The sequence below is a fragment of the Gopherus evgoodei genome, chromosome 12, assembly GCF_007399415.2.
Source record: "Gopherus evgoodei ecotype Sinaloan lineage chromosome 12, rGopEvg1_v1.p, whole genome shotgun sequence".
Classification (NCBI taxonomy): domain Eukaryota; kingdom Metazoa; phylum Chordata; order Testudines; family Testudinidae; genus Gopherus; species Gopherus evgoodei.
Genome location: NC_044333.1, coordinates 38,549,703 through 38,563,029, shown reverse-complemented (window position 1 = coordinate 38,563,029; position 13,327 = coordinate 38,549,703). Strand labels below are relative to the sequence as shown.

The 13,327-nt window shown below is 42.8% G+C and overlaps 1 protein-coding gene across 2 annotated transcripts in view; it reads right to left on the bottom strand.

Moving 5' to 3' along the window:
- BANP (BTG3 associated nuclear protein) overlaps positions 1 to 13,327 on the bottom strand; it is a 250,865-nt gene that overhangs the window by 143,762 nt on the left and 93,776 nt on the right. The gene's annotated exons all lie outside the window — the stretch shown is intronic.

The window sequence follows — 13,327 nt, the reverse complement described above, 5'->3', positions numbered from 1 at the left end:
TCTGCATTTGATCTTTATGGAGAAACAGATCCCCAGTGTTCCTCAAATGTAATTCTGTTTTGCCTTGGAGCAAAACTAAATAATTCATGAATTTACAGCTATGTGGGGCAATCCACAGTTTGAAATTAAAGCCTGACGTTTAAGTAGGAGGAATCACCTATAACAGAAATGACAGTACTTTCTCTGTGAAAATAAATATTTCTGATTCTAAGCAGCAGTTGCCAACAGCAATGCTCTATACAGTTTCTGATAGCCACATATTGAAAGATAAATTAACAAAAACACTTATGTTTATGCTGGAAAAAGCAGCACAATTTAGTCTGACATCACAATGTGCAGCAAAGCTGATGGAAGAATGTAGGTCTGTCACTTTAAAATATATATAATTTAAAATCCTTTCTGAGACATCCTGTTACATAAGCCCTTTCCACAGTGTCTCAGAATTCCATCTGGATGGCAAAAGCCACCATATGTGCCGCCAAGAAAAACTAACTTATGAATCAACAACAAAAATTTCTCCCCTTCCAAAGGAGCTTGTGGGTTTGGAAAGGACTGGCATGACAGAAATCTGAACACTGTATGAATTTATTTACATTTTACCACCAGTAGAACTATCAGCCTTAGGCATCTCCATAGTTCATTGTTTAACTCTTTCAAAACAAAACAAAAAACAAACAAAAAGGAAATATGTAGGTTTCCAACCCTGAGAGAAATGGCTATGCAACTTTCTGGAATTCAATTTATGAGTTTCATGAAATCATAAAACTTTTCTTGCATGAAGCAATGCATTTTCCAGATGAGATGTATATTAATTCTTGCGCAACTGAACAATCTGTATTCAGTGGCTGGACTGCTTTTCCTCTCACCATGACAATAGGGATTAAATGTTTTCATAGATGCTTTCTGTCTTCTAAGCCCTGTGATAAAAAATATTGCTCTGTCATTTACACAGCCTTTGATAGTTAAGTAAAGGTTTCTTTTCCAGAATCCATTCAAGCATTGTTAGGATACTTTGCTTATTCAAGGCCTGAGCCAGAGAAATAGTGAGTAAACACCAGCCCCCACTGAAGTCAATGAGGATTGAGAGTGCTAAGCACATCTCAGAATCATGCCCTAAAGCAGTGGTCACCAACTGGTCGATCGTGATCAACTGGTCGATCCCGGACACTATCCCAGTCGATTGCGATCTCTGGCCAATAACAGGCAGTGGTGCAGCGGGGTTGCCACTAAGGCAGGCTTCCTGCCTGCCCCGGCCCCACACCGCTCCTGGCAGGGGCCAGCATGCACCCGCAGCCCTGGGTGGGAGGAGGGAGGGCAGGGGTCTCCGTACACTGCTTCTGCTTGTAAGCACCGCCCCCGCAGCTCCCGTTGACCAGGAACAGGGAACTGTGGCCAATGAGAGCTGCGGGAGTGGTGCCTGCAGAAATGGGCAGTGCGCAGAGCCAAATGCCTCCCCCAAGGAGCCGCAGGGGCACACTGGGCCCTTCTGGGAGCGGATGTAGCTGGGGCAGGCTGTGCCACTGACTGTGAGCCACCTGAGATAAGTGCTGCTTAGTGGGAGTCCGCACCCCAACCCCTAGCCCTGAGCCCCCTCCCACAGTCAGCACCCCATATACCCTCCTGCACCACGAACCCTCTCCTGCACCCCAACCCCCTGCCCTAGCCCTGACTTCCTCCCAGAGCCAGCACCCTACACCCCCTCCTGCACCCCATACTCCCTCCTGTACCCCAACCCCCTGCCCTAGCCCTGACTTCCTCCCAGAGCCAGCACCCCATGCCCCCTCCTACACCCCAAACCCCCTCCTGCACCCAAGCCCCTGCCCAACCCAAGCCCCTCCCAGAGCCAGCACCCCATCCCCCCTCCTGTACCCCAACCCCCTGCCCCAGCCCTGACCACCTCTTGCACCCCAACACTCTGCCCCAGGCTCAGCCTGGAGCCACCTCCCACACTCCGAACCTCTCAGTCCCAGCCCAGAACCTGCACTCCCTCCCAAACCCCAACCCTCTGCTCCAGCTCAATGAAAGTGAGTGAGCGAAGGGAAGGGGCGGGGAGATGGAGCAAGTGGGGAAGGGCTTTGGGGAAGGGGCAGGGCCTCAGGGAAGGGGTGGGGTGGATCCTGGGTTGCACTTAAATTCAAAAAGTGATCTTGGGCATAAAAAAGGTTGGAGACCACTGCCCTAAATCAACATTGCCACTCCGTTACTCTAGTAACTGTCCTGCATTGTAAATAAACAGGCAAATAGTCATTACTCTAGAAAAGTTCCACATATGGAAGAATTAACCCAGAGCGAGTACTGATTAGAACAACTGTGATACAACCACACTTCCATTCCATCTGTAATTTCGTGGCTTTGGATAGATTCATAGTACAGTAAAGAAGCTCTTAGGATGCAACACATTACATTTTAGTAATTAGAGTTTGCAGCGAGCAAAGAGCAATGAAGGAGGGGGTTGCACACAAGGGCTTAAAAAAATGCAAGAACTTAGTGGATTTCATTTTAAAAAAACAAGCACTCTCCTCCTCCTCCTCATCTTCATCTCAGCCATCCAGGTGGAGCACCAATTCTCATGTTTAAAGGCATCAGCATTTCCTAAACAATCTTTGTTCCCCCTGCTGTAAACTGATCTTGTGTATGCCTGAGTGACATGCAAAATCTGAGGGGGGATGGGGGATTCAACCTGAATTATCTTTAGGTTCATAACCTAGTTTGAGGCCTTTTACAACACCAGCAGCCTCCCAGGAGAAGTGGGGGGGGACCTCCTGCACTTGACACATTTAAAACTAGTCTGACCAAAGTACTGGAGTCGGAACAGATGGTATGGAACAATCCTGCACTGGCTGGAAACGGAGGGTGCAGATGACCTAATACAGTAGAGGTCTTTTCCATCTCTAGCTTCTATAAGTCTATGAACAGATGGCATCTTGATAGCATATTATGCGCAATCAAGCTAAAAGATATCATGATTGACTGACTAAACAGTTGTGCTCAGATGTGGAAAATAAATTCTCCATTAGTGTAATGCAAAATAACAGGGAAAGAGAGGGTGGGAAGGAGAGAAAAAAACATTGCCAATAATTTATTTCTTGAATTTTGCTGCCTTAATGTCAGTTTATTAAACAGTAACTGGCCAGGAAAAGTAAATGCAATCCATACAAGTACCCAGAAAAGAGGGGAACACCTGCCAATATAAAATTATAGTATTTTACATCAAATCTATAAGCAGATGCCAGCACTGGTGCCATTTATTAGAACTGTGGTGCTGAGTTAAACTCAATAGGCTCTCCCTATCATCCTCTTGCCTAGCCCAAAAAAGGGTTATCACGTCCCTCCATGTGGCAGCATTTAACTGATTTACAAAGGAGGAGACATTCGAAACTGAAGCCACAATTCTGCAGCTCCTTGTAAGGAATGAGAAGTATTTGTAAAAAGCAGCATTGTGGCATCACCACCTTCCCCTAAGACACTCTTCAAAAAATAAGGGGTTTGTTTGGGGGTAGAGGGCAACAAAAAGATTTACCTCTTCTCTTTCTCTTTAAAGAGCTGTTGAATGGCTCTATGCTAACCAGCACTCTCCTCCACTTGAGGAGGCCAGCACTGCCTCCACCTCCTTTTTTTTTGTTTTCAAGTCCTCCTTTGTAGTAAATACCACTTCTAACTGGGAATCCATAGCACATGACCCAAGAATGAACCATGATTCAGGTTCTGGGAGGCTATCAAAAGGGGCTGGTTCGTTAGACAGGGAGACCATAGCAGTGGTTATTATGGCACTCGCCTGGGACTCAGGAGACCTGGTTCAATTCCCCGCTCTGCCACAGATTTCCTGTATAACCGTGGGAAGGCACTTAATCTCTCTGTGCCTCAGTTCCCCATCTGTAGAATGGAGATAATAGCACTGCCCTACCTCAAAGCCATGACATAACACACTGACAGCCGTAGAGATAGACTATGGCATCTGACGGGGGCAGGCAGAAGTAATGGTGTGTCTTCAAACAGCCATAGTTCAAAGCATTACTGGTAGAAGAAATCTCTCACTAAAAGCACTTCTCACTGCCTTTAAAACAGCTCACCAGCACAGATGCACACGCCCTATAGCTGGGGCTGTAACAGACTCAGATCCTCTGTGAATCTGGCATAGACGGAGACTCACAAAACACACTATTATTATTACTCTGTGTGTGGCACCTTTAAGAGCAAGGCATACTGGGAAACTAGTAGCTGCAATATGAGATTACAATATTTGAAGACAACTCACATCAGTGGGAGACTTAAGGATCATCCTGAGGCACCACATCTGGATTAACATCAGTTCCTGCCTGCACTTGTTGCATTACACAGTCTTAAGAGACTGGATTCAAAGGGCTACTCTAGAACACAGGAAAGGTTATTAGTAAAAGAAAGAGTGCATCTTTTATTTCTTCGTTCCTTTTTGCCAGGCTTATTTCTGTTCAGTAAACTGACTACAGTGAAAGCACCATGTCCAAACCTGCTTTGGCCCCTTATGTATGTCCACATATTATATGCAGTAGAACCTCAGGAGTTACAAACACCTCCAAAATGGAGGTTGTTCATTTCTCTGAAATATTCATAACGCTAAACAAAACGTTATGGTTGTTCTTTCGAAAGTTTACAACTGAACATTGACTTAATACAGCTTTGAAATTTTACTATGCAAAAGAAAAACGCTGCTTTTAACTACCTTAATTTAAATGAAACAAGCAAAGAAATAGTGCTCTTATCTTGTCAAATCTTTTTTTAACTTTTCCTTTACTTTTTTTAGTAGTATACATTTAATACAGTACAGTATTTCTTTTTTTTTCTTTCCGGCTCTGCTACTGACTGATTGCATACTTCCAATTCCAAAGGAGGTGTGTGGCTGACCAGCCAGTTCATAACTCTGGAGTTCGGAACTCTGAGGTTCTATTATAGTGCCAGCCATCGGAGGGCTATTAGTAAGGGAGGAGGCTGATAAGGTATGACTAGTTATTGCCACAGGCTGAAGAAAGGAAAAATCACACCAAAATTTATGCTAATTAATGGAGCCTAGATATAAACACTGAATTTGAATTATACCCAATCTTTCCACTGGACTGTTGTTTTCCCAACACTCCTTTATTATTCTCCCTAATACCTCAGCTACAGACTTAAGTATGAAATATGGACCCATTCTCTTTAGTTTGCCAGTGATCTTGGAATTAAGGATCAGATGAAATCAGTGTGATGGGTGTTTTTTTAAAACATGATTGACATGGCCTTCTACAGTGGGCTCCCTAGAGTATTAACCCACCCCAGTTAAAACATACACCCTCTTTAAAGAGCAAGATTTTTAGTTTTTCTCAAATCTACATAACCCTACACAGTTCATCTGGTGCATAAAATACAGATTGCTCTACGAGTCATTTAAGCTCTCTAATGAGCATTTTATTAAAACAAGACATTAAACAAAATGAGAACAGCTTGAGTTTCTAGCTCTTCTGATGGAATCCAAGTGCCGCATGCATGACTCCAGGTGTTGGGCCCAAGAAAGGTTTGCGGCTACATTTGTTTTATCTGGTCCAAGTGTTTTTAAACCGTATTTCTGATTATATTCCATCATACAGAGACTGATACAAGGCATAGAATCAGTGTCCATACATCACACATGGTGCAGTGCAGAATCATTGAAAGGAAAGGACAACATAAAAATAGAGGTGAGGCAAAAAAATTAAAGGGTGCCAAAGAAACCCATAAAAAGATGAGAGAGCAAAGAGAAGGACAAAGGGAGAATGGTTAGGGATCTTTTATATTTCTGTTATTTTATAAATGAAGTTTGATAGACCTTTATTCAATAGTTATAATAATGGCAACTACTAGAAGTAACCTATAAAGCAGTCACATTGGCGTAGTGGTTCCAGGGCTTATGGTCTGTGAATGCAAGACTTTCCATTGCTCCTCCTCTGTTATTAAATGTTCTGTATCTACTGAAGATTCAATTGACCCGTGGAACATGTGTGATTTAACTTATGTTATTGTTAAGACCAAAATCCTCAGAAAGAGAGGCTGAAGCTGACACAACAATAAATTAATAGTGATCTGTGTATTTTAAACGACAACTTGATGATCAGTCAAGATGCTAATATTTAAAGGGTAGTCTCCTCAGTCATAGATCTGGATATTCAAGATCACATGCACAGCTTATAACACTCAAATATATTTCCTGAGAAGGCCAAAAAATAATAAAAGAAATCCCAGTACATGGAATCACTTTGATCACTTCCATCACTTTTATAAGATTCCCATCTTGACGTCATTGTAAACTGTGCAATGCCCAACTAAAGAGGTTTGGTGGGGGTAATTATGTAGGTGGCTAGAAGTGAAGAAATCCCCATTTCATGCAGCAGAACACTTCTACATAGCCATCTAGTGTTTGAGCTCATTGTGCTCTCCTCTGCAGAGTTTTTCTCCAATGATCTGTGTAGTTCATTGGCTACAGCTCAGTTTTTCTCAAACGCAGTTGGCACACAATTCACCTGCAGGGCCTCTCCACACACTGCATGGCCTAGCAAGCTGGGGCAGGATACGTTTTTAATTTATGAGCTGCTCAGACGAGCACAACTTGTGACATATATTTGGGTTATGTGAATGAATGTCTATATACATACACCGGTCAGACTGGCACAAATTACACAATCAGGCTCAATCAAATGCATTTCCTAATACACAGATTTGAGTGATCTGCCTCTCCATCATGAAAAGAAAGGTCATGTTAATCAATTTTTGTAAAGCAGTGGGATGCTCAATTCTAATTAAGCTGTTCACACTACTTCTCCTGGACCAGGCAAACCTATAGTTCATTTTTCTATCAGGCACTATGTTTACACTCTTTGAGCTAATCTGGTCACTTAGAAAGACAGATCTACTTTTACTGGTATTAGGAGTATGTCCTAACAAGAGTACTAAACTTTGGTAACCATGTCTCTTCTATCACATGACTTTGACCTTCCTTAAAAAAAAAAAACAGCCACATGCCAAGTGAAAAAGAAAAGACACATTTTATAGCACAGCTCTGACTCGGACATATTCTCAGATGGACTTTAACATAATATGAAAAATGTGAAAGCTTGTTTTCCTGCATATATTTTGATAGTGCCATATAATCTGTGTTTTCAATTTTAGCAGTAGATCTGTGCTATTGTAAACATCTCCACACAGACGTATTCAAGATGAAATAACGTTAACCCACCATGAACTGAAGTCAGCAACAGTTTGTGCTGTAATAGGCTGAGGGCAAGATTCAGCAGAACAGTGCTAAGTTCTCTGCAGCATTAAACAGACATTTTAAATCTAATGCCCTTACTTCCGACATTGGTATTGCTCATTATTTTTCAGATTTAGTTTCTACTTCCTTTCAGAAAAGAACTTGAAAAAGGCTGCGCAGATTTTGCCTAAACTTTCTACACAGAGAAATTTTCCAGAAAGTTACAAGCTAGAAGAGAGAGGATTTTATAATGGAATTGTTTTCATAGCTATCATGTTTGCTAATGTGAAAATTATTACAAAACTGCAAAACCTCACGTCTTTTTCACATTCAGGCGGTAACTAACATTTTACAGCTTTTCTATATTGTTAGATAAATTAAAAGAACTGTGAAATATTGAAAGTGACTTATAAGGGCACTAGTGCTATCCCACTAGTGCTCATCACCAACAACAAATTCCCTCTTTTACAGTATTTTCTAAGATCACAAGTAAAGCCATTTAGCAATCCATCATTTTACTGCATTTCTCACTTTCGACATTACAGACTTTGAGTTTGGGATCTTTTTAAAAAAGCATCTTTGCAGATGCTATCATGAAATCTCATAAGAGCTAAGCCTACATTTTCAGTTACAATAAAGAAAGTCCTAACTGCTGGCATTCTTAGATCATATTTCACCAGAAAATCCCTACATTTTTGGTAGGCTGAAGTAGTGAGCTACTTAAAGCCATAGTATATTTATACTGCTCTGGTTACTTGCCCAAAACTCTTCACTACCACTGTCACCCCACCAGCAACTAAATGAAAATATATACCTCCAAAAGATAAACTCTGCCTTTCTGTTGTGGCAGAATGTATGCAATATATCAAGACATTTTAATAAACATACATCCCTTCATTTGGAAAAAGTGGCTTCTGCATGCTATACTTTTCAAAATATTTTCTATTAAATAAAGATTTGGTTGGCTATTTTTTTTCCCAGAAAAAGAAAGGGAGGAAAATCTTTCCACTGATAAACTAGAAGATGAAACTTGTGCCAAAAAGATCTCCATGATGACCTGAACTTGCTAGCTATGATTGGCATATGCTTGACTGATGACATTAGATCTTCATGTAAGTTTAAAATAAACGCAGCACAGTATTACTGCACAGAGCAGCATCAAACTGCATATGGAGGACAATGATATGATTCAGTTCCCACCCTACTGCTGTACTTAGTTTTTGTTGGAGTTTATGGAACAACATATCAGCAATAAAAGACAGCTGGTCTACAGACTGGTGAGGCCAAGAGAAGACAGCACTGCAGGGCTTCGCATTTCTTTCAGTACATCATTGATAAACTGTAGGGATGAAATCCTGGCCACGTTGAAGTCAATGGGAGTTTTATCCTTGACTTCAACGGGGACAGGCTTTCACCCTTGGTGTTTATGAATCATTATGAGAATTGGCAGGCATTCGGTTTTCGACCAGAATGCCCGGTCGAAAAGGAACCCTGGCGGCTCTGATCAGAATCACTGACTGCACCGTTAAAAGTCCGGTCGGTGGTGCAGCAGGCCTAAGGTAGGCTCCCTGCCAGCCCTGGCTCTCTGCGGCTCCTGGAAACAGCTGGCATGTCCAGGAACCGAGGCCAATGGGAACTGCAGGGACAGTGCCTGCGGGAGTTGGCAGTGGGCACCGCACAGAGCTGCTTAGCCCCCCCGCCCCGAGCCTAGGAACCAGATATGCCAGCCACTTCAGGATCCACGGGGAGCCAGGGCAGGAAGGGAGCCTGCCTTAGCCTCACTGCGCTGCTGACTGGGAGTTACCTGAGGTAAGTGCTGCTCAGCTGGAGCTCACACCCTGAACCCCCTCCCACACCCCACCCTCCTGCCCAAGGTTGGAACCCTCTCCCGCACTCTAACTCCCTGCCAAAGCCCGCATCCCAACACCCTTCTCCAGCCCTGAGCCCCCTTCTAGAGCCTGCACACCCTTCCGCACTCCAAACCGCTGCCACAGCCTGAGGCTCCTCCTGCACCCAAACTCCCTGCTGGAGCCTGCACCCCCTCTTGTACCCCAACCCCAGCCCTGAGCCTCCTCCCACACCCAAACTCCCTTCCAGAGCCCATACCCCACCTCACCAAACACCCCAGTCTCCTGCCCCAGCCCGAGTCTCCTCCTGCACCCAAACTCCCTCTTGCAGCCCGCACCCCACACTCCCTCCCGCACCCCCTTCCCCAGCCCTCAGCCCACTCCCGCACTCCAAACCCCTCGGCTCCAGTCCAGAGATCCCTCCTGCACCCCAAACACCTCATCCCCAGCCCCACCCCAGAGCCCATACCCCCAGCCAGAATCCTCCCACACACACACACCTCAACCCCCTGCCCTAGCCCCCTCCTGCACTTTGAACCCCTCATTTCTGGCTCCACCCCAGAGCCTGCACCCTCAGCTGGAGCCCACACTCCCTCCGGCACCCCAACCCCTGCCCCAGCCCAGTGAAAATGAGTGAGGGTGGGGGAGAGTGAGTGACAGAGGGGAGATGGAGTGAGTGGGGGCAGGGCCTCAGAGACGGAGTGGTGCAGTGGCAAGGCCTTGGAGAAGGGGCAATGTGGGGTCGGGGCATAGGGGAAGGGGCCGTGCAGGGGCGGGGCAAGGATGTTCGGTTTTGCGCGATTAGAAAGCTAGCAACCCTAGTCATTACAGATATGCAGTCACCCACATGCTCACTTACATTACAGACAATAATAAACAAGCTACCAAAAGGAAATTTCATTTTCACTCACTTATTACCAGTGATGATATGAAATCATTACAGCTGAGCCAGTCACATTAATATTGGACCCCTTTTTAGAAAGGTTACTTGGTCCCCTCGCCCCGATTCAGTGCTGTAGTAATTTTATGATGCCTTGGCTATGTTATTTAAAGCCTCACCAACTACACAATCACTTTCAGATTCTCTAAACACACTGTATGTGGGTATTCTTGCAACAGTCTATATTTAGGGAGTGTATTATTCTTTTGATGCATGGGGATTTGCTCCAGAACAAAGGCAACACGTTAGCCGAGATACTGAGTGAAGCCAACAGACCTCTGTTTTAGATGCTGTAAGTACCCCTAACTTCAATCAATGCTACTTTTACAAAGAATCTCCCTTTTACATTATATCAGCTTAGCCGTATAGTGCCAATATGATCACACTTTCACTTAAGGAGACTCATTTTCAAAAGCCTGCTTTGCATATACAAATCTGGTAACTGCACATACAAACAGCACTTAGAGCTACAATAATCCGATCTGCACACCTCAATTTAGGGGGTTGCATGTGCACTTTTTGCAAGCACACTGCTTCCCACCCCCCTTCATTTTATGAACAAATTTTCAAACAAAACCTATTTAGCCTTATAAAAACTTGTGAAAATAATAGTGTTACATGCAGTAACCTAGAAAAGTACCATTTACATTGCATAAGTATCTGAAGAGGTCTCCAAAATTTGCAAGAACAAAATTATCTGTAGGTCTTATTAGCCCTTACAGAGCCATCAACACATTTTTAACATGATCAAACAACACTGTGAAAGCCTTTGAAGGCTTCTGTTTCCCTTACAGAGTGAACCAATGATAGGCCACAACGCAACAAGTCCAACAGGATATTTCTAGTTTAGCCCACTGGTCCCCACCACAGTAGTCAGGTGACATCACCATCAACAAAATGAGGCCATTAGGAGCGTACTTCCCAAACTCAGTCCAGCCTGAAGAAGGAACAGTGCTATCAGGCTCATTAGCAATCACTTTCCACAGATTTTCTCCATGTAACTCTGTATTGCACTAGCAGAAATATAATGATGCAGTATTGAATTCCTCAGAAAAATTAAAACAGCTCTAAGTGGTGCTTTTGTAGCCTATAGAGCTTGTTTCAATCAGGAATGTTGCTCATTTTTTTCAATGGTTCCCCATATAGTTCCACGTTAACATTAGTATTTTTGTATACTTAAGACCAGAGGTTTTCAAAGTTTTGTAGGCTGCATACTTCTTTTCAAATAATGTAGTCTACCATGTACCCCCATCTGAGATAGGGTCAGAATATATCTATGATCAGATTGCCAAGTCTTGCTAAATTAAATGCATTATCCAGCATTACAGGATTTTTCTCACTTACCCCCGACAAGAGCTCACACACTCCTAGGGGTATAAGTACCCCACTTTGAAAACCACTGCTTTAGACAGTATGGATAGCAAAGGTACCCGATATGTGCTATAGCTTGTGTCAGGATTTCAACTATTCAGAAGGCATTTGCAGGTTTACCTTGCCTGAATGTAAACTATGCTTATAAAGTTAACTTGGCTGCTGTCATCAAACAATTGGTTCAGTAATCCCCTGCTAGTAACCATAGTGTCATATCAGCATGGTGCCTACTGCTTACTCAAACAGTCAGGCTGTCCATTACCCATGTCTAAGAACATTTCAGACACTTTATGTACCATAATCTACTTCCCACAGCATCTTAGTTACCCATAAAGCTACAGAAAAAAACTGTCTATATCCCTAATATACATTGCAACACTGTGACAGCCTCCTAACACTCATCCTGACAAGGAGAGACAATATGAACCATAGTGCTTTATCATCCAAAGAGTTCCTATCTTGAATCCACACACTTTGTGGTATTTAACTTTTCCCTAAAGTAGAGAAACATTTGTGTGAACTGCAGTGAGCCTGCTACAATTTCCTTCATCTCAATTTGAGTGAGATCCACCCTTTGAAATGATACATACTGATAAAAAATAAAATGAGTTTGTTCCATTGAATTTATAGACAATCCACACTCCCCATTTGTTTCCAATAGGTCAAAACTGAGATCCAAGCTCATATTATTTTGATTACGTGATCTCTATTTATATTTCTAACAAAAACCAAGTTGATTTTTTTTTCGTTATTTCAGTTATCACCATGGTTGGTATTTCTCAACTAGAAATGTGCTACCTTTGGTATGCTCTGTGCCTTTGAACTAGTATGAACTCAGAGTGGCTTCCTAAACCAAAAAAGAGAGCCCGAGATATTTCTAGGAAACACCCACTGCAGACTAATTTAAATTGGTCCTTTAGGATCCTCCCATAAATAGAAGCTAAGAAAACATCTGTCTGGTGGCAATAGCAACAAAAAACACACCCAACTCTCACAGAATGTAATTTAATTTGATCATTTGAGATAGCTGAGTACAATTCTAATGTTACTTCTAATGTTTTCATGACTTAAAAAACAAATCCAGAATTTGAATATTCATCAAGACTATTCTCCATAAATGTCTTTCTACTCAGCCTACCATAGGCTATGAGAAACTTGGTGAAAACTGTCATGATATAACAAGAATCTTTAAAACCTGCAATTCTCTATGTTTCCAGATCCTATCATTACGCTTCAGACCACAGTAAATTGAGAGAAGCATTTTAGTTTGTATTTGGTGTTTCTAAGGACTGATCCACCTGCCTCCTACACTACAGCAGCATAAGATCTATACCCACAACATGTTTCTAAATAAGATAATTGGCCTAATCCTGCTATCAATGAAATCAAGATAAGTGTTTTCAATTATTTCAGTGAGAAAAGGATTGGGCCCAACATAAATGGACAGTCTCAGCCCAGCTCTTTGGAAGACCATTGTGCAATACACACTTCAGCACCACTGTAGGAGCAATTTCAAACATCCTCTCTGTTCCACCATGCCACCTACATTCAGCTGTCTGTCCGAAGAGGGAGACTGGCAGAAATAGGGAGGCAGAGCATTCTCTACAACTCACCTGAAGGGAAATACATCTGAGCTGACTCCCGAACACATTTTGAATTTGATGCATTTTTTGTCCAGGTTTTCCATGACTGCAAGTTCTGGAATCTACTGTCACACAGCCTGCTAGCAAGGTTTCCGGAGGATTAGCTAGTATGCTCAATGTTACATGGGGGATTAGCATAAAAGTCTGTTACAAAAATAACTGAAGAAGTAACATAATGAAGTTACTTTTTAGAGCAGAACCACACTTCACAAAACATAGATATTAGAAAAATGAATTTGGACCATGACTTGTTATAATGTGCTGTAGTTCTTTAGAGCTAACCCCTCCA